This window comes from Macrobrachium nipponense, chromosome 5 (assembly GCF_015104395.2).
Source record: "Macrobrachium nipponense isolate FS-2020 chromosome 5, ASM1510439v2, whole genome shotgun sequence".
Lineage (NCBI taxonomy): Eukaryota > Metazoa > Arthropoda > Malacostraca > Decapoda > Palaemonidae > Macrobrachium > Macrobrachium nipponense.
In genome coordinates, this window is record NC_061107.1 from 21,373,994 (window position 1) to 21,393,486 (window position 19,493).

A 19,493-nucleotide genomic window follows, 5' to 3' on the forward strand; every position below is an offset into this window, starting at 1 on the left:
CCGGGCTTTAGATAGTTACACACTATTTGTAAGTTTTAGGTAAATAAAAGGATATCTGGGTGTACATTTGCAACTGAAAAGTGTTTTAATAATTTACGTATGCGAATTACACCGTTAATATTCGAAATAGGATATTATTATAATCTTTTAATGTAAGCTGAATGTAACTATCTAAAGCCCGGGACGCAGTGTTACCATACAAAAACACCACAGGCGGATGGACAGATGAAAAAAAAACAGAGTCTAACTAACTAAATAAACAATAAAAAAATATATAGAGAAATAAATAATATAAACATATATAGAGAAATAAATAATATTAACTATCACCATTGACATGTTTCGTGGATGTCAAAAGGTGATCCGTTAATTCAGTCGTTCAGAAGGAAATGAATGGACATGGTGCAGAATTTGGACTGATATGGTAACCACTGGGTAACCATTAAGTGTCAGAAAATTAATCAGAGGCGGAGATCACGCTCAGTGAGGTAATGTTGCGTTATGTAACGCAAAGTAACATTACACGATCTGGGATTTTATCAAGAAGACTTTCATTGTCTCTGAAGAAAGATTGATCATATGCTACCAATCTCTTTCCCCATATCTTTATTCTCTGTATGTTGCACTTGGAATATTATGCATCATACACACACACATACACCCGTAAAATATGTATGTATGTATGTATATATATATATATATATATATATATATATATATATATATATATATATATATATATATATGGGGATACAATCCACAATGAAGTAAAATCCTCTTGTAGTTTAAAAATATATATTTCTTGTACAGAATTAAAGCTTTAATCCTGTACAAGAAATATATATTTTAAACTACAAGAGGATTTTACTTCATTGTGGATTGTAACCCCATTTACTTAGAGGTACGACATAGTACCTGGCTTCTGCATATATATATGATTATATATTCTATAATATATATATTATATATAATATTTATATATATATATATAATATATATATATATATATATATGTCTATATAATATATATCTATATATATATATATTATATCTATATATATTCATAGAATAGAATGGCTTTTTTCATTGTTAACCAGCTTTTTTGAAATTGCTTCATATTTTCTAATTATTTTCTTCACTTCATTGTTCAGATTACTAATGAAGTAAATAATTAGAAAATAGAAGCAATTTCCAAAAAAGCTGGTTAACAATGAAAAAAGCCATTCTATTCAATGAATGTTGTATCCGTGAAAAATTGTGCCCTAAAAGTGTGTGTGTGTGTGTGTGTATATATATATATATATATATATATATATATATATATATATATATATATATATATATATATATATATACCTTTACAAAATATTTGAGTGTGTGTTTATGTGTTCGGGTTTATATTGGCATCTTCTTATAAGTTGCAGTAAGTTAAAACTCTGCTCGTTTTTAGATTGGATTTCGGAAACATGAATGTCTCCAAGACCGCCGAATCGAGTCATCAGACAACAACTTATGTTCCAGGGAGAGCCAAAGAACCGTAGTATCAGGTGGGTAAAGCCAGTAAGTTTGTCAATGGAAAATGGCTGCCTTAAAGCTTTTAAAGTTGAACAAGTTTCGCTGTTACCACAACTTTCCGGAGGAGGGCCATTTGAAACCCCTCCTAGTCCCCACCCCACCCAGTCCCCCCAAAAACAAAAATAGGAAGAGCCCATAAAAGAAGTGGATTCGGGGCCACTTCAAACCGAAGTTTGGTTTCAATGGGCTATTTGGAAAACATCCCTAAAATTTATTTGCTCCTTGTATGTATTTTCATAGGTTTTATTCAGTTATTCCCTCTTGCATATTTTACTCTTTATCATTTTACCATTATACTTCTTAACTTACTTAATCATTCATGAATTCTTTTGTATTGGATCACTATTTTACTTTTTCTTTTTCTATTATTTTCAATGAAGCTGAATAAATGTGCACGTAAATCTATGATATTCCTTTTTTTAAATCAGGTTGAAAAACTGCAAAAAGGTTTCTTGATCTGTACACGTTTTGGGACATGCATACACACTTTTGCCGTTAATAAAAAAATTTTTCTGCTATATTATTTTTTTGGAAAATACCTAAACCTATTTGGATATCCCAGGGATCCCAAGATCTCCGTCTCCCCAGCGAAAAATATTTCGAAGCAGTAGATTCTTTATCCAGGAATTCTCAACTTTGCTTAAGGCTTATGAAAAGGGCTTTTCTAACAGGTAATCTCTAATGAGCTTCCATTTGAGTGGCGAACCTCCTATGTCCTTCTTTGCCTCTCCTTTACAAAGCTAGTAAGTGCTATTTATTTGGTAGAGTCAGCATCCCTCTTCTGCTGAGTTGACACGATGCCACATCACTTAGTGCCAGAGATTTTCAATTTTCATGTCATTAACTTATAGCGTCCCTTTGCCTATTTCTTTCTGTCTAGCGTCGAAATCTGAACCTTTTATCAATATATATATATATATATATGAGGTATAAAGGAGCGCAGACATAAGAGGTTTAGGAGGTCCATTGATACTTCACATGAAGGCCAAGATTTATTATAAAACGTTTCGCACATAAACTTTGGCATTTGTGTCTTTCAGTCTGTTAAAAGAGAAATGTATAAAATAAAAAACTAAAACTAAGGATTCACAATAGTATTTCATGTTAAAATGCAATAAAAATATAAATAGTTAAAAAAGAGAGGAAGAACCACTGAGGTACCAACCAACTAGAATGGAAGGAAAGCAAGGAATGATTTTGAGAGAGCCAGGTCCAAGACGTTGACTATGCCAGATGTAAAGGTGAAGCCGAGGTGTTGTTATTCAATAGGGGAACAAGTCTTTTAATAATTAACGATTCCAAGGTAGTCAGGTGGTCCGGGTCTTTAGTGTAACCTACTATCGAAAAGTGCTGTTTCGATACATTTATTTTAATATATGCATTTCTCTTTTAACAGACTGAAGATGCAAAAGTTGATGTGCTAAACGTTTTTAAATAAATAAATCTTGGCCTTCATGTGAAGTTATCAATGGACCTCCTGAACCTCTTTTATATATATATATTATATATATATATTATATAGTTATATATATATATATATATATATATATATATATATATATATATATATATATAATATATATATTCTAATCTATATGACTTAATTTATTTGTTATTTTTCATGAAAGTTTGTATGCTTTTTTTATCCTGATTGGGTTTGTCTAGAAGATAATGTTGTTATTGAATTGTTTTTGTGTTAACGTAAGCAGTGTTAGATAATAATAATAATAATACTTTGTTTTGTGCTGTTTATGGGTAGGCTTCTCTATATTTTGGCTCCTTTTTTCAAGGAAAGATTCTGTTCCTGTCTACAATTTTCAATCACTATGAAGAAATTTGCTTTTGAGTGAATAAGGAAACCCATTTGCTACTGTTCTATTGTACCACTGTATTTACGACTGTAAGCTGTAGCTGGATTAGCTGCTTTATGGATTTTTTCACGTGATTTTTTTTTTTATTTTGCCATCCAACTTTTCATTATCATTTGTAGCAACATTCGACTCTTAGAGCCAGAAACAACAAAATATTATTTCCCCTTAAAATAACGAAACATTTCACAATATTCATTCAAGCTGACATTAATATCCAAATATACCCTTATCAATATCATTTTAAAAACGAGCTAATTAAAAGTTAATGAGTCGAACTTATAGCAGATGCCCTGATGAGCTAATTAATTACTTACAGTCGCTGAAATTCGAAACTTTTTAGGTTAATTTGTTTTATCTGATTTCCAAACGACCGATTCCGGTGAAGCATGCGAGGAAATATTCGATAATTGATTAAGGAGCGAAAAGGAGAAGAAACGCTCTTAGGTTTTTGAAATGAGAAAAACCAAAGAAGGTCGATGCGAAAATGAAAGACTTAAATATTTGACTGTGGACTGCAAATCGCCCTCAGTTTGCTTTGATATATAGAATTTAGGCTGTAAAGCAAAACACTGAAGCAATTTCGGCCATTCATCGCTCAAGACAGGCTAACATGAAAGTTAGAGCTCTTGGACAGCATGATAAACAGACCCAGAAAATAAAGGAATCCTGAAGTACGAGGATCTAAGGGTGAACTGGGAGAGAGCACCACAGTTAGAGAGGCTGGAGAGCAATCCAATTCAGAAAGCGGGAATGGTAGTTAATTAAAAAGCTAAAACAAAAGTTTTGCTACAGCTAGAGGCCAAAGGAGAGTACAAATACACTTCAGTAATGCCTACAGTGTACAACTTGCGATGCACTAACGGCAATAAGCCCTTACGTGCGCCATTGGACATGCAGCATTATTATCATTTTGTTGTGTGTTTCTGTGAATGTAAACGAACTGATCTCCGCTCTTAGGGTCTTGTTCTCGAGTACACAGGTCTGGAACGCATAGAACATGGGGGAACTTACAATTGACCTTAAGGGTGAGAGAACATGCGGCTATGTATCGAAACCATGTCAAACATTTCAATAAAAAGATATGAAGATATACGGACAATAAGTCGAAATTGGTTTTTAAAATACAAATATATCAAGATAGAATACGTAGAGAGAGAGAGAGAGAGAGAGAGAGAGAGAGAGAGAGAGAGAGAGAGAGAGAAATGCCGGTAAATCATAATTATAAATCGAAAACATTAGTACAGCTAAACCAGACCGTCCTAATCTCGGACGAGGTTTAATGCCAAAGGGATTTGGCATTTTTCGTGCCTGATCCCCAAACAGGACCTCATGACATTAGCTTCACTCCGAGGACATTAAAACTTCGGGAATATCTTGCTCCGGACAACATTTCGCGAGACACAGGAAATTAGGGGATGAACTAAAGGACAATATCTGATCGAACCCCCAATGCCGAAAGGCTGTTAGGATTGTTCCTCATAATCATAATAAAAAATTAACGATTTTCTTAATCCAAAGTTACTGGTTGTTCATTCCAGTTTTATTAAAAAAAATGTTTACTCTTTATCATCAAAACAGTTTCTGAAATAGTAAGAGGACTGTTTATCACCAATATAAAAAGCTTTACTATTCGACATAGTAAAAACTTATCAAAATAAGAAAAAATAAAAAATCCTAGCTAAAGGACGGAAAGGGATTCTGACAGAAATTTCTAAATGAAATGCAAATTCGGTTACTTTCAAAAAGGCAAAAAAGGTTCGTTCATCAAAATATATATAAAAAAAGAGTAATAACCTCTTGAGCAAAAGAATGTCAGATGGAGAAATCCTAAAGCATCCTAATATGAATAAAAAAACAGTCATAGCATCTTAAGAATTTCTAAACGGACAGTATAATACCATTGTTTTTCCTTCCCTCAATCCAACCAAATAGACAAAAAGAAAGGGATATAAAAAGGAATTGAGTCTAGAATATTTAACAAAGATATATAACAAAACTTAGACTATACGTTCAAATACGAGAAAGAACTACACAGCACATCTCGCATTTTCTAGTTCCGCAGCGAAAACTCAGACCGAGGAACAATAAAGAAAAGAGAAGCACGAAAGAAGGAGATTTTTGCTAAACAAGAAGGAAACTTAAGCGCCATTCCTTGTCGTCTGCTTTTTAATTGGTGTTATATTTCACAGGCGGTCCTCTGTGTATCAGATATTTTGTTTTTACATTATAAACAGTAAAGATCATTAACGGGTAAAGCAAGCTTCCGCAGAATAGAACGCGCATTTTGAAATAAAGAGAAAGTGGAAAGAATATAATGATAAATAGCAAGGATAATAAGCCAATAGACAAGTAAATTATGCTCGTGTTTTAACAATAATACAAATCAGAAAAACTTAGTAATTACATGTGGCTTTGGAAAACGATTACCAAGTCTTCAAATTAGAGTTCCTGATTCATTAAGATACAGGGGAAACTTCTACACTTTTGAATTAAAGAGGAGTGAGAGACCTCTGGCAGCGGGTGGTGTGACATTAAGTTACTTAGGGAATATGTATATAATAACGCCCTGCAAAGCGAGTTATTCGCACGAATTCTTTGTCTTTAGCTATTAAACGATCTCATATGTATTGAAAGGTGTCCAGATAAGGGTGCTTCTCGGCAAGAATCAAATTTCTTAATCAACCTCTTTTTGGAAAAAGAAGGGCAGCGTCCTGCAGTTTTCTCTAAAGGATGAAAATCCAAGCAGATGGGTCGCATTCAAGCAGAACGGTGTTCCAACAAAGACAGGACGAAAGAAGAACTATGAACACAACTATCATTATTTATAAGTGTAGAAAACCTTAAGAACAATAACTCGTTTTCTGAATGCACTGACGATATATAGTTCACATGCAGCAAAAAAGGAAAGCTCTGAGTCCAAGGGAAGACTAAACACTGGCCGCCATTCAGAATCATTAGGTGTAGTGCAGAAACAACATGGTGCAAAATGTTATTCAATAAAGCCCTAATTGGCTGAAGTTCAGTTTCATGATCTATAAATTACACAATATACTGATAGCCCTGATAATTCTGTTGAGGATTTCGGTAATTTTATGTCTCTTTTCAGTAAAGGGCGCATGGCTTAACGCGGTCGCTTTGTGAGTGTAATAAATTAAATTAAATTAAATTAAATAAATTAAGTGACTCAGCCTCAGTCATTTGTGAAACGACCCCTCTTTATTGTTAACTGATTAACAGTATATGGTATATTTCCTTTCCCTCGCTTCTAGATTATGTCACCAACCCTTTCACCCCTGCCCAAATGTGCTCCGCATTTTGGCAAGAGCAAGAGACCGTGAAGGAATAAGGCCAGCTTAAACTTGTGGAGCTGCGCATTTTCCTGTCAAAATGGAGACAAAGTATACTGCTTCACAGATGGTTTCTTCGACTATCATCAATCCACCTTGATCCGTAAACATTAAACTAAAGACAATACTTTCTGCATCGAGGAATCTTAGCAGAGCTTTCATGAGTTATTCCTGATTATTCACAAGTCGATTATGTTAATTGCACCGTTGTCACCGGGGACAAGAAGTAACGTAGAATTTCTTTGGTTATAAGCGTCAGCGTTCCATGCTGAAGATCCATTGTTGTTATCAATCAACTTTAGAAAGGACGAACTGAGAGAGAAATGTGTTCAGGAACTCTACGTAAACCTGATCTGCTGCTGGAGATGGCTACGTGAAGCAAAGGGGAACACAAGGCAATCACTCACTGTGCGTACCAAACCCCATTACAAAATGCTGTGCCGTTTTACTCCTTATGCCCGTACTTACGTCTTCAATAATAACATTATCTTTCCTATACCTCGTTTACTTCATCTGTTCATCATTACCTTCATCCCAACACTTTCGTATTATGTACTCTTTTCCACAGTCTGTCTTCCTCCAAAGTTTTCTCATGACCAAACCACACCAAGACGCGGCGAGTTATTATATCACCAACACTAATTTTTTTACTCCTAGTTATTGCCACATTTCTCACTCTTCCAATGACTCTACTTCTAGAAAAAATCACTTTAATGATTAATATATCCTTTAATTAAAATGCAGCATTCATAATCAATAATATAATTAATCCTATAGTGGAAAGCTGACTCAACAGTTCTTTCATAACATTCTTCCCTTGTCTTCAACAGACCACTTCGAATCTCCTATAATCTTTTTTTCACACCCACCCTGTTTCCCATTATTTGCCTCGCCTAAGCTACGACTTCTTACTTCTACCATCATCCATTATAAATACTCCCAAATACCGATAATTAACCGATAATTACCCTGACAACCACTTTTGCCCAGATTCTCTAACATCTTTTTCGACTCACAAATACTTTCAGACTCTTTCATCAGTATCTGCAGTTTTTCTTCACAATGCCCCATCAGTACAGCATCATCTGCCAAATTTAGCCATCACATACATCAATCGCTCGATATTAAACGGTTCCTTTTCACCAGAATAGTCACCGTACGTCTGCATATTCTAATGCAAACTTCTTTTCAGTCATAGACACGTTCAACTGCTATGTATGTATACATATTATATATATACATTATACATATATATTTATATATGACGTAATTCAAATAATGGAAATCAATATTTAAGTTAATATAACTACTACTCCGGCATTACGAAAAAACTAAGTAGGAATATCCTTATTAGAAGCTCAAAGAAAAAAAAATGAATCCGATTAATTTCAACGTTCTTCTTAATTACGTTATTCTTCCGTTTACTATTAGTTAATCAATGAACGTTTGATCTATATGTAATTGGGTAATAATTGATATAGCTGTTCTCTCAACATTAGGTGCTTCCTCCTCTTACATTTTGTTCATTTTCTTTATACATTTTTTTACCAGTATGTGTATTCAACTTTTAATACTTTATTTTTATTTCTGACAGTGGGTGATGATTTATTCACTTACTGAATAAATAATGTAACCCTCGTGCGACATCAATTCTCTCGTTCTCATAGTCGGTTCGAGCGCCAACGTAGCCATTCGCCTCAATCTTGAAAGGGCTCTCAATAATGTTTTATCTAATAATAAGAACTTAGATTTGGTGCAGTTGATCTAAAATATATTATTCACCTGTTTTCTTTACCATCAATCCTTCTCAGCTCTATTTATAAGTTTTGCATTCACTCGTTTTGTTTCTTTTTTTTTTTTTTGTTTTTTATTCTCGGAGTGGAACTCACAAGTCGTAATAATAATAATAATAATAATAATAATAATAATAATAATAATAATAATAATAATAATAATAATAATAATAATAATAATAATCGGTATTACGTAGGTAATAATGTAATCTTGATTATTAGTATTATTTATTAACCTATATCATGACTTGTGTGTTCCGCTCCAGGAATCTATAAAAGAAGGAAAAAGTGCAACTAAAATTTATGAGAGAAGAACGGAGAAGGAGGGACGGTAAGGAAAACAGAAGCCAAACGAGAATTCCGTAATTCCCTTTTTTTTTTTACCTTGGGAGAAGAATATGAAATTAGGAGAACTTTTTTCATTCACCAAATTCTAGACAATGGTATTAACAATCATAGAACTGATAGTAATATGGATATTCAAGTGCTTTTATCAATTCCCGATGTCCGTTAACGATTCATTGTTCATTCATGAATACGGATAAGAAATAACAGCTGTCAATGAAAAATGATAGCGTAGAAGTTGATCCTTATTATTAAGAGTGAGTACATCATCAGTAAGGAGAATTATATACATTCCAATTTTAGGTAACGAGATTTCCAAAACAGTTCACTTTTGTTGAACATTCAATTGTTAATTATTTGATAAATAAATGATTTCAATTCAAGATAACATGCAGTTGTATGGACAGAGAAATTCATCTTCACTTGTTGATAAAACGGGGTGGTAATTGTTGATTGAAAAAGGATTACCATTTCCAAAAATACACTATACAGGTAAAACAGAGAGAGAGAGAGAGAGATGCTATATGAGCAATGAAGTGGCACAAATTCAAGGAAGAATCCTGGCTTGCAGAGTTAAGCGTAAGTTCAAAGCAATTTTGTTCTGAAACAGGGCATGGAGAGAGAGAGAGAGAGAGAGAGAGAGAGCGGTGCTGTGCTGTGTGGGCATGAAATGACGTTTCTCGTTCTTGTTGAAAAGGCAGAGTTTAAAACTGACAAAGGGGCCCTTTTTCATTTTTCCTTAATCCCCCGAAAATTGGTTTCAGTTTCGGCCAAATCCTTCGTCAAATTAGTTTTATTGCTTCAAACCAGAACTATTTGATATGAGGGAGGTAATACCACGATCGATACGTCAGCTCGTATGCAATCATATGGATGTGGCGCCGATAAGTTTCCAGGGCAGAACTTTCTGAAATTTATAAAGTGTAATTATAAAGGTTCGTCAAAACTAATCAAATGGACAAGGAAAAATTCAAGTTAATTTTATAATTTCTTCGTAAACTTTCAGTGTTTTGGTAGCAACAAAGGTAATTTTGTGCTTAATAGCCAACAAAATTGGTATCTTAATGTCTTTGCTCACCTAGTATGCAAGAAAGTTAAAAGGAGAGGTGAAACAGAACCCTCCTCGATGGAAACGATGGATTCTCTCCTTGATGCAAAGATTAAAGGGTTCAATAATTCTGGAAGCATAAACTCTCTCCCAAGTGTTGCTGTGTAAAGAATTAAACGTTAACAGGATCACGCAATCTGAAAAAAAATGCGCGTTTATCCAGTAAATTACATTTACTTTTGAAAATTATATATACACACCACACGTATACACATAAACAGATGTCTATACAACCACACACACATACACACACACACACACACACACACATATATATATATATATATATATATATATATATATATATATATATATATATATATATATAAAACTTTATTCTTTTTTCCTGTTCCTTAATTTTCTATTTACGCTGCTACCCCGTTGTATAAAACCGTGGGGTAGCCAGTGTTACCAACCTTTAGTTATTAAACCAAAAAAAAAACATTCGCATTCACACCCACGCGCGCGCACACCCACACACACACACACACACACACACACGTACGACACCGAAGCACAAACGCACAACAACCCTTTGATCAGCCCCAGACAATACCATTACCAAACGTTTGGCTCACAAAGGCTATATACACTCGAAGGACGGGCTGTAATCGAACTCCTTTTGGAGCGACAAGTTGACGAGGAAAGTTGGGGGACATACCAAAAGCTTCCGTCCACTTGAAGGCCCTGACTTTGGTGGACCAAAAAAAAAAAAAAAAAAAAATTAATCAGCAGGAAAAATGGCTGGAAGCCTTGGCTGTATGCCACTTCGAGAAATGGCTAATTGAGCCTCCTCTGTCATTCGCTTCTCATCAAAGATCCTTGAAATGGAAATGGATTAAAGGATTTTTTTTTTATGTTTTTGTTTGAAGAAGGTGGAATAATGTGAAGCTTAAATCTTTTAATTCAGGGTTTCCGAGGTACAAACTCCAATATTTAAATTCTTGGTAATAATCTGTGCTTTTATACCTTGGAAAAGTTTCATTTAGTTTTCTAATTAAACTTTAAAAAAGATGATGGTGATGATGATGATGGTACGTTTTATTTCAGTCCAATTACTAACCTCAATATTCATAGGCGCAGGAAAGAATACAGCGGCTTGTCATATCAAGATAAAAGTACAACTCAGAATGGGGCAGCAATGATAAACCAATAAAGAACCTTAAAAAATCGGTAAGAACATTTTTGCTGTTTTAGCGTTTTATCAAGAATCAGCCATCGTTAGGATTTCTTAGGGATTAAAGTGCACTTCGAAATCTTCTTTACTGCATGAGACATTAAAAGTGAATATGTATGCAAGGGAAGAATATTCATATGGTGATTCTCTGGCCATTTGACTTGAGATATTATTATTATTATTATTATTATTATTATTATTATTATTATTATTATTATTATTATTATTATTATTATTATTATTGTTGTTGTTGTTGTTGTTGTTGTTGTTGTTGATGTTATTGTGTTAAATAAAATGGTAGAATTAAACGAACTGAATTTACATATTATTTTCTCTATTTTTCTTATCTGCTTCTCTGGCTCAGCGATGCTTCTTAGTAATTGGTCAATATCCTTATTAGGAAATCCTAAAACAAATGCTGGACGGGATGTTTTATTTTGTTGTTGCTATTTATCTGGTCTACTGGTAGAAACAGTATACTGGTAAACAGCGGCCCCTCTGCAGGATCTCATGATGAAGACGAATGCGGTCTACCGTTACACAGGCTACATCCGAGGATGCCTCGGCAAATACATCGGAATGACCACCATGCGAGTTTCCAAGAGAATCTCCTGCCACGCCTAAGAAGAAGCATATTTAATCACGCTAGGACTGATCATAATCTACGAATAAGAAGAGACTATATAATACCCAATATTGAAATCATAGCCCAGGCAAGGGATCCCCAACGTCTGCGCCTCATGGTAGCCATCCATATAGGAGATATCTAACTTGAATATTACTCAAGAAACGTTTCTCCTCTGGACCACAGCCCGAAGAGCAGTGAACGACTCCCCAACAGTGGCAAATAATCGGGAGCTTCCGATGGCTGACAGGACTTCCACTGTAGGCAGGAATTCTGACATCCTCCCCGGACACACTACCATCAGTGCAAGATCCCGACTTCATCCGAGACCGAATTGACCAATGAGAATTCAGATCTAGGTGTAAGTCACTATAAATACAACCACACAGACACACTTGCTTTATGTTAAGTTTACACATTCATTATACCAAGGCAAGCATGTCTCCACACACGCGAAAATTGGTAACTACGTAAAATGCACGTAAACAATGTAACGGGCGAACGTGAGGAGCCACAGATCCGTTACCGGCCTGCTCAAAACCAAAGCGTGGGATGGTTCCATGTTTTTCCAACTGTCACTAAGTGTGGTCTGAACTGCACAGCGTGGTGCCAACATGGCGGTGACTGCATGGTTGGGGGCAGCGTACACGCGGTCCTGTGCTGCTCCAGGGTTCCCGCCTCAAACCACATGGGTCTCCTCGTGGTGTGGGAGCAGAGACAACAATCCTGCCACACCGGAGGCATCCACGTCCCATTGGCAACGCAGCAGCCCTGGGATAAAGGAGGCGAACAGCAGGCTTGCAGGCCAGTTGCTCGCCGGACCATCATCCCACTGCCTGTCACCGTCGAGCTGCCGAAGGTAGGTATCTAGAGGACAAGGGTTTTTGAAGACTCCAGGAACCCTACTAGCTGGTGATGCCCCCTACACGAAGACACCTTCAGCAACCCTGGTGGTTGCTGATGCACCGCCTTCTACAGCAACCCCTTCAGGCACTGATGAAGCTGTGGTGCTCCGCCTTGAAGATGAGGAGCCGGCCATGGAGGGTGACACCGAGGAGGAGGGACCTTGGCTGGTGTCGAAACGTCACGATAATACCAGCTATACCCGCATCAACACCAGCTTTGTACCCGGATTTGACATACACCCACGAAACGATACCAGCACTGATGACGACCCCTGCTTGACCTGGACCTGAGATCCCTGTTTATCAGTATACTGTTAATAACAGTAGACCAGATAAATAACACCAAGATCCTATTTTTGAATAAAACATCCCCTCCAGGATTTTATAGAATTTCCAATATAAATATTGGCCAGTTACTAAGAAGCATTACTGAGGCAGAGAAGCGGATAACATGAAACAGAGAAAATAATAAATAAAATCGATTCGCTTAATTCTACCACTTTATTTAACAAAATTTATCTAACAGATGATCTCCTACCAAAATATTATTATCATTATTGAGAACCCCCTTCTTACTTCTGTAATAAATTATCACTGATGCCTTCATCGTGTTACGAACCCTTCTCGAGCGAAACCAATTGCCTTTATAATTACTAAAACCGTCTCGGTTGGTATCAGCACCGAACAAACGTCATACGTGAAACATCCATGGTGAAGCCCTAGGTCGGATAATTGCGTTCAACTCATTATTAGCACTAAACTGGCACATTTCCCAGTAATGACATTTAATTAAGGGACTTTTTTATTTCGAAAATAATTATTCGTTAGCGCACACAAAGCGCACGTGTAAGAGCGTAAGTAAAACCTGAAAACACAAACACCACACATACACACACTCACACAAACACACACCACACACACACACACACACACATATATATATATATATATATATATATATATATTATATATATATATATATATATATATATACCGATCTGTGGGATTCGAGGGTAAATTAATGCTTTCTAACATTCCGCGGTCTGAATGGAAGAGTAGCTCTATAAAAAAGGAAAGTAAGGGAGTAAGGGACAAGGTGATACAAATCAGTGATGCCAAAAGATTGAAGCTGCTACATATCATTGTAGATAGAGATTACAATGAATGAACTAGCCTATTGCATAAAGGGTTCCTTTGACGGCCTCAGTTCAACGAAACTGTGACCAAAATAACATGCAGGAAAGAGTTGGAGAGGCTGCATCGCTACAGGAGGAAAATCAGGTTTGTGAAAAGGTCAGTTGTCATTATTCAGTCTTTTCAGGAAGCGAAACTAAAGGAGAGAGACGCCCAAATATGAAATCCGTATTCTAGACAGGTCTCGCACATTCCCTCTGAGGTAATCAATAAACCTCGGATTGCTATGCTATGTGGCTGTCCTTCCCATGCTTTGGAATTTCTGTATCTGTTCTGCTTCCCTCTCAGATTCCTCTAATTTCCCGTCTCACCAGAGGTCGGCTTAACACGGCTTGTAGGGTTATGTCCCATTCTTTCTCCTTCCATATGCTTGCCCTCATTTCCCTCAGAAATTACATAGTAGGAAATCGTATGGGCTTTACGCAGTAAACAAACAGATGGTTAATTAGATGCCGAAATGAGCTCCTTTGGGAGATCCTACTACGAGACGAAAATTATTCAGTGAATAAATTTCCTTGGGTAAATAAATATGAAAATAGATTGGTGTGACTTCCGCAAGTTTTTAGCTTTCACGGCTGAACCATTCAAAATTCATTTGTTAATGTCGCTCATGGATACAAACAGTAATAAGATTGGGCAATGAGAGCGGACATCAAATAGACTTCTGCAGTATAATTCTGCACCATTCCAAGAGCACTTTTTAATAACCTTAATCGCTTAATGACGGGACGAAATTGCAATATTAATTATATTTCGGCATAATCTCTGATAATGAAGCCACTGTTTGATGAAGGCAATGGCACCTAATAACATCAGTAATTGCATCATTTTTTGCAGTTTCACATCATACGTAATTCTCTAAGAACAGAAAACGCTCATAAGATACATGGAGGTCTAATGAATAATAACTTTGATAAAATATGAAGTAAACTTTGATATAAAACCCAATTTGGGAATAAGAATCTTTTAGTTTGACTAAAAAGATCTAATGGTCTAGTTTGTGATAAATAAACGTTATTGCGTTATGCAAGCATTCAAATAGAAACTATAACCTTCTACATGCGACATAACCAATTAAAATTAACAGGTCTAATTGTAAAACGAAATTCAAAAGGAAATGTAGTAAGAACTCATTTAACAACTGTCAAGTAAAATAGTGGTACAAATTCATTCTTTTCCCCCAAAAAAACACAAAGCATTGTGGTTCAAAATAAAACATTTGTTACATCATCCAGCAGCAAACCGAGTAAAAGATTACATGCAAATGGAAATGAAATGCAATTATTCCGAGTAGGCCATATGTTTAATGAATTTGTGGATTAGGATGTAGCGCCGGTGGACCCTTTCCGTGGAAAACGTACAGATGAAAATGATTTAGACGTAATTTTCTTTTCAAAACGAAGTGTTACGTAGAATATTAACCCGCAATAAAAAATGCGGGAGGAATTTCGTGGTGCGCCAACTACTCATGATGACAACAGAGAAGTAATCTGAATAATTTAACTCGTACCTTGGAAACTTATCGCCACCTTTTGAAATTGTTTTATTTTGTCTGAAATGAATTCTTGCTAATCGCTTCTACCTTTAAGGTGGATAACTTTAGAGGCGGGTCTGCCAGGCTGGATTGGCGGGTACTGAATAAAAGGCTGCCTGTAAAAACGAGAGCCCGACGTGCTGGCACAAGGCCAGCTTAATCTAACGGCTACATAGCGGGATACCTTAATCAGTCATTATCATAATTTTATTGGTTGTTAATGATATTTTAACTTTGTATAAATACACACATATTTATCTCTATATATATTAGATACACACACACACACCCACACACACACACACATATATATATATATGTATTAATATATATATAATATATATATTATATATATATATTATATATTATTATAATATATATATAGCTTTCATTTCCCTAATGCAGGTCACACGCTTGACAATTTTTAAAATATAATTAGAAACAACTAAGCAGAATCATGTTGTATATATATATATATATATATATATATATATATATATATATATATATATATATATATATATATAGAGCTTTCATTTCCCTAATACAAATCACACGCTTGGCATTTTTAAAAATATATTAGAAACAACCAAGTAGATCATGTTGTATTTTTTATTTTCTATATTTTAATTAATCAAAATATATTAATATGAGCATGCATCTCACCGCTAAGACATACCAAGGTGTGATCCGATTTCCAGCTTACTTTGGACGTGTGCAAGATTTTCCCTTCACGCATAAGTTGTAAACATTATATTCTTAACTTTTCGGTAAATTAAAATGTGCTAAAATCTGCATTCGAATACAGGGTTTTTTCACTAACGAAAAATAAAAACGGTATAATTTATTAGAAATATTTTTCTGTGCTGTTTAAGATGCCCCGTATTTTTATCATACATTTTCATTCTAATAAATAAGTCAAATATCCTATCCTAAAATTCATGTACCTTTAACGCAACACGATACACCCTTTTCGGAGCTTTTTAGGTTGTTCATAGACCTTTCCTACCCCCAACAACAAAGTAGTTTGTAGGCTTATTCCCAGGGTAAGCGAAAATAGAACTGAAAGTCGCCTAATCTATAGTAAAATGTTAGGAATTATTAACTGGATAGTTATTGCAATCGATTTTGGCTTCACAATCCGTAGGCTTGATGTACTACGTTGGATAGTTACTGTGACTTCACCATCAAGCCAATAATTACTGTTTTTTTCCATCTGTCCATCCGCCTGTGGTGTTTTTGTATGGTAACACTGCGTCCCGGGCTTTTCAGATAGTTACATTCAGCTTACATTCAACGATTATAATAATATCCTATTTCGAATATTAACGGTGTAATTCGCATACAGTATTATTAAAACACTTTTCAGTTGCAAAAGTACACCCAGATATCCTTTTATTTACCTAAAAACTTACACATAGCGTAACTATCTAAAGCCGGGACGCAGTGTTACCATACAAAAAACACCACAGGCGGATGGACAGATGGAAAAAACAGAGTATAGTTGATGGCACGTAAACAAAATAGATGTTAGTTTTCCCCGAAATGGGCAGTTATTTTGTGAATTAATCCTGCTCAAAATAATAAGATTGGTCAGTTTTGTACTACTCTGCCACTCTTTGAGAGAGAGAGAGAGGATTAACATGGAAATGAATATCCTCTTCATGCAACACATTATTTGTATAATTTAGCAAGTTTTTTTTAACAAATAATTACATGGAAAGTTTTGTGTTCATATTCTTTATTAAAAACATTAGATATGAAAAAAGTACATCTTATCTTTTACCTAGACCTTTATACATAAAACCTAAAGCATCCAGTAATGGACAGGAATAAATTTCATAAAGTTGAATTTGAAGAGCAAAAAGGCTCGGTTTAATTCTTTTATCTCTGTTTGTTTGCTCAACTGCTTTTGACGACGTATTTTTTTCTAGGTTTTCTTTTGATGCTTTAAAATATATAGCCTTTTGTCTCGTTTAATTTCAAGGTTACTTTTTCTCGGTTTATCCTACTCCTTACAATCTTTATACTGATGTATATAGTGTACACACACATACACACACACACACACATATATATATATATATATATATATATATATATATATATTATATATATATATATATATATATATTACAATGTGCTAAAATCTATGGCCAAATAATGTTTTTTCACCAAAGAAAACTAAAATAAATGAGTTATAGCTCATTAGAAATAATTTTTTCTGTGCTGTTTAACGTGTATATTACTTTTTTTTTTCATTTTCATTCTAATGAATAAATCCTAAATATCCTATCCTAAAATTCCTGTATCTTTAACTCAGCACGAAACACCCTTCTCAGAGCTTTTTAGGCTCTTCCATAGACTGTTACCTACACCCCACCAAGTAGAACACAAAAAAAACAAAGTAGTTTGAAAGCTTACTCACCAAGTAAGCGAAAATAAAAAAAGACTAATCAGGGTTATACATATATGTATGTGTGTGTACACTATATACGTCAATATGAAGACACACACATTATATATATATTTATATATATATATATATATACATCGAGCTACAATGTCCTTTAAGTATCTAATTCGCTCTACCTCAGAATTAATATATTTTCTTATATGCTTAGCCAAAGGGAATTTTTTTTACACGATAATAGATTTGCCTGGACCCGGGCGCGAACCCAAGAAGACATTCAAATCCAGGAACGTCAGTGAAGCTTTTACCTACCCCACCACCGCGATGTATGTATATGAATCACGGTAATGTGAAACGACTTATATATATATATATATATATATATATATATATATATATATATATATATTATATATATATATATATATATATGTGTGTGTGTGTGTGTGTGTGTGTGTGTGTGTGTGTGTGTGTGTGTGTGTACAATTGAGTTCGTCGTTTCTTTGTGAATTCATGACAATTCGACAGCTTACTGGCTAACGAAGTGGTGCAATAATGCAACTGAATATATTCATTTTAACAGATATCATTAACTTCAGTTTCTGTGGCAGTGGTCTCATGCATCGAATTCTATAAAAATTTTTATTTTTCTGCAGACATTCATGAACTGAAAATTGGTCAAATATCTCTTATATCTTGTTTATAATTATATCAAACCTGTCTGTAATAATTATAAAAACAGGATATGTCCACAGTCACTATGTTAATGACCACATCTAGATGTGGGTTTGCTTCAAGTAGTTTATTAAAAATAGTCTTTTTAAACAGTCATTTTAACTTCCTTTAACTCTTTATTTTCACTGCCCTTACTCTTTTTTCCCCACGTCCTTAACTTAAAAATTAAAGGTACCATGTAAAAAACTTGATCTAATTTACAAGTAGAGATAGTGAGAAAGCATTTAATTCATTTATTCAATACGTTTTACTGATATATAGCTTAAAAAATTTATTTTCTTTTTCTAATAGTCTTCATAACAATGTGTTTGAATTATTCAAATTTACAATCGGTATTTTCTAACTGGGGATAAAGAGTAATTCCGACACCACACTAGTTTTGGCGTTTCTCAGTACATACTAAGATTCCATTGGGTGACAAGTATCATTTTATTCATTTAATTTCAGTGTCATTTCTTAGCCAGGTTATAGCATATATGTTTTAGTACCCACAATTTCTTGTCTTATTTTAGTATTTTTTTATCATTATTCATGGAATATTTATAAGACCAATATTCCTTTTCCTGCTGGTTCTATTCTTTATTGTCATGATTGTTATGATTCCCTGTAAATTTGTGGTCTTTGGTATGTGTAACAGTAAGTCTTACTTGAGCCGCAGTACGTCAGCCTGTGACGTAGAGAAGATCGCTGTGCATTGGTATTGTTAGTTTCTTTCTTAACTTTTCCTAAGTACATGCAGCTCGTCTTATGGCGGGTCCCTCTTCCTCCCTGCCTGCCTTGGATGAACGTTCAGTGATGTGGTGTTTCATATCTTGGATGCTCGATTTCATGGTTGCAACATTTTAAAGTCTGGTGAAACACTCATCAGTTG

At 34.7% G+C, this 19,493-nt stretch overlaps 1 protein-coding gene across 1 annotated transcript in view; it reads left to right on the plus strand.

Moving 5' to 3' along the window:
* Window positions 1–19,493, plus strand: part of LOC135215244 (pantetheinase-like) — a 162,917-nt gene that overhangs the window by 39,544 nt on the left and 103,880 nt on the right. The gene's annotated exons all lie outside the window — the stretch shown is intronic.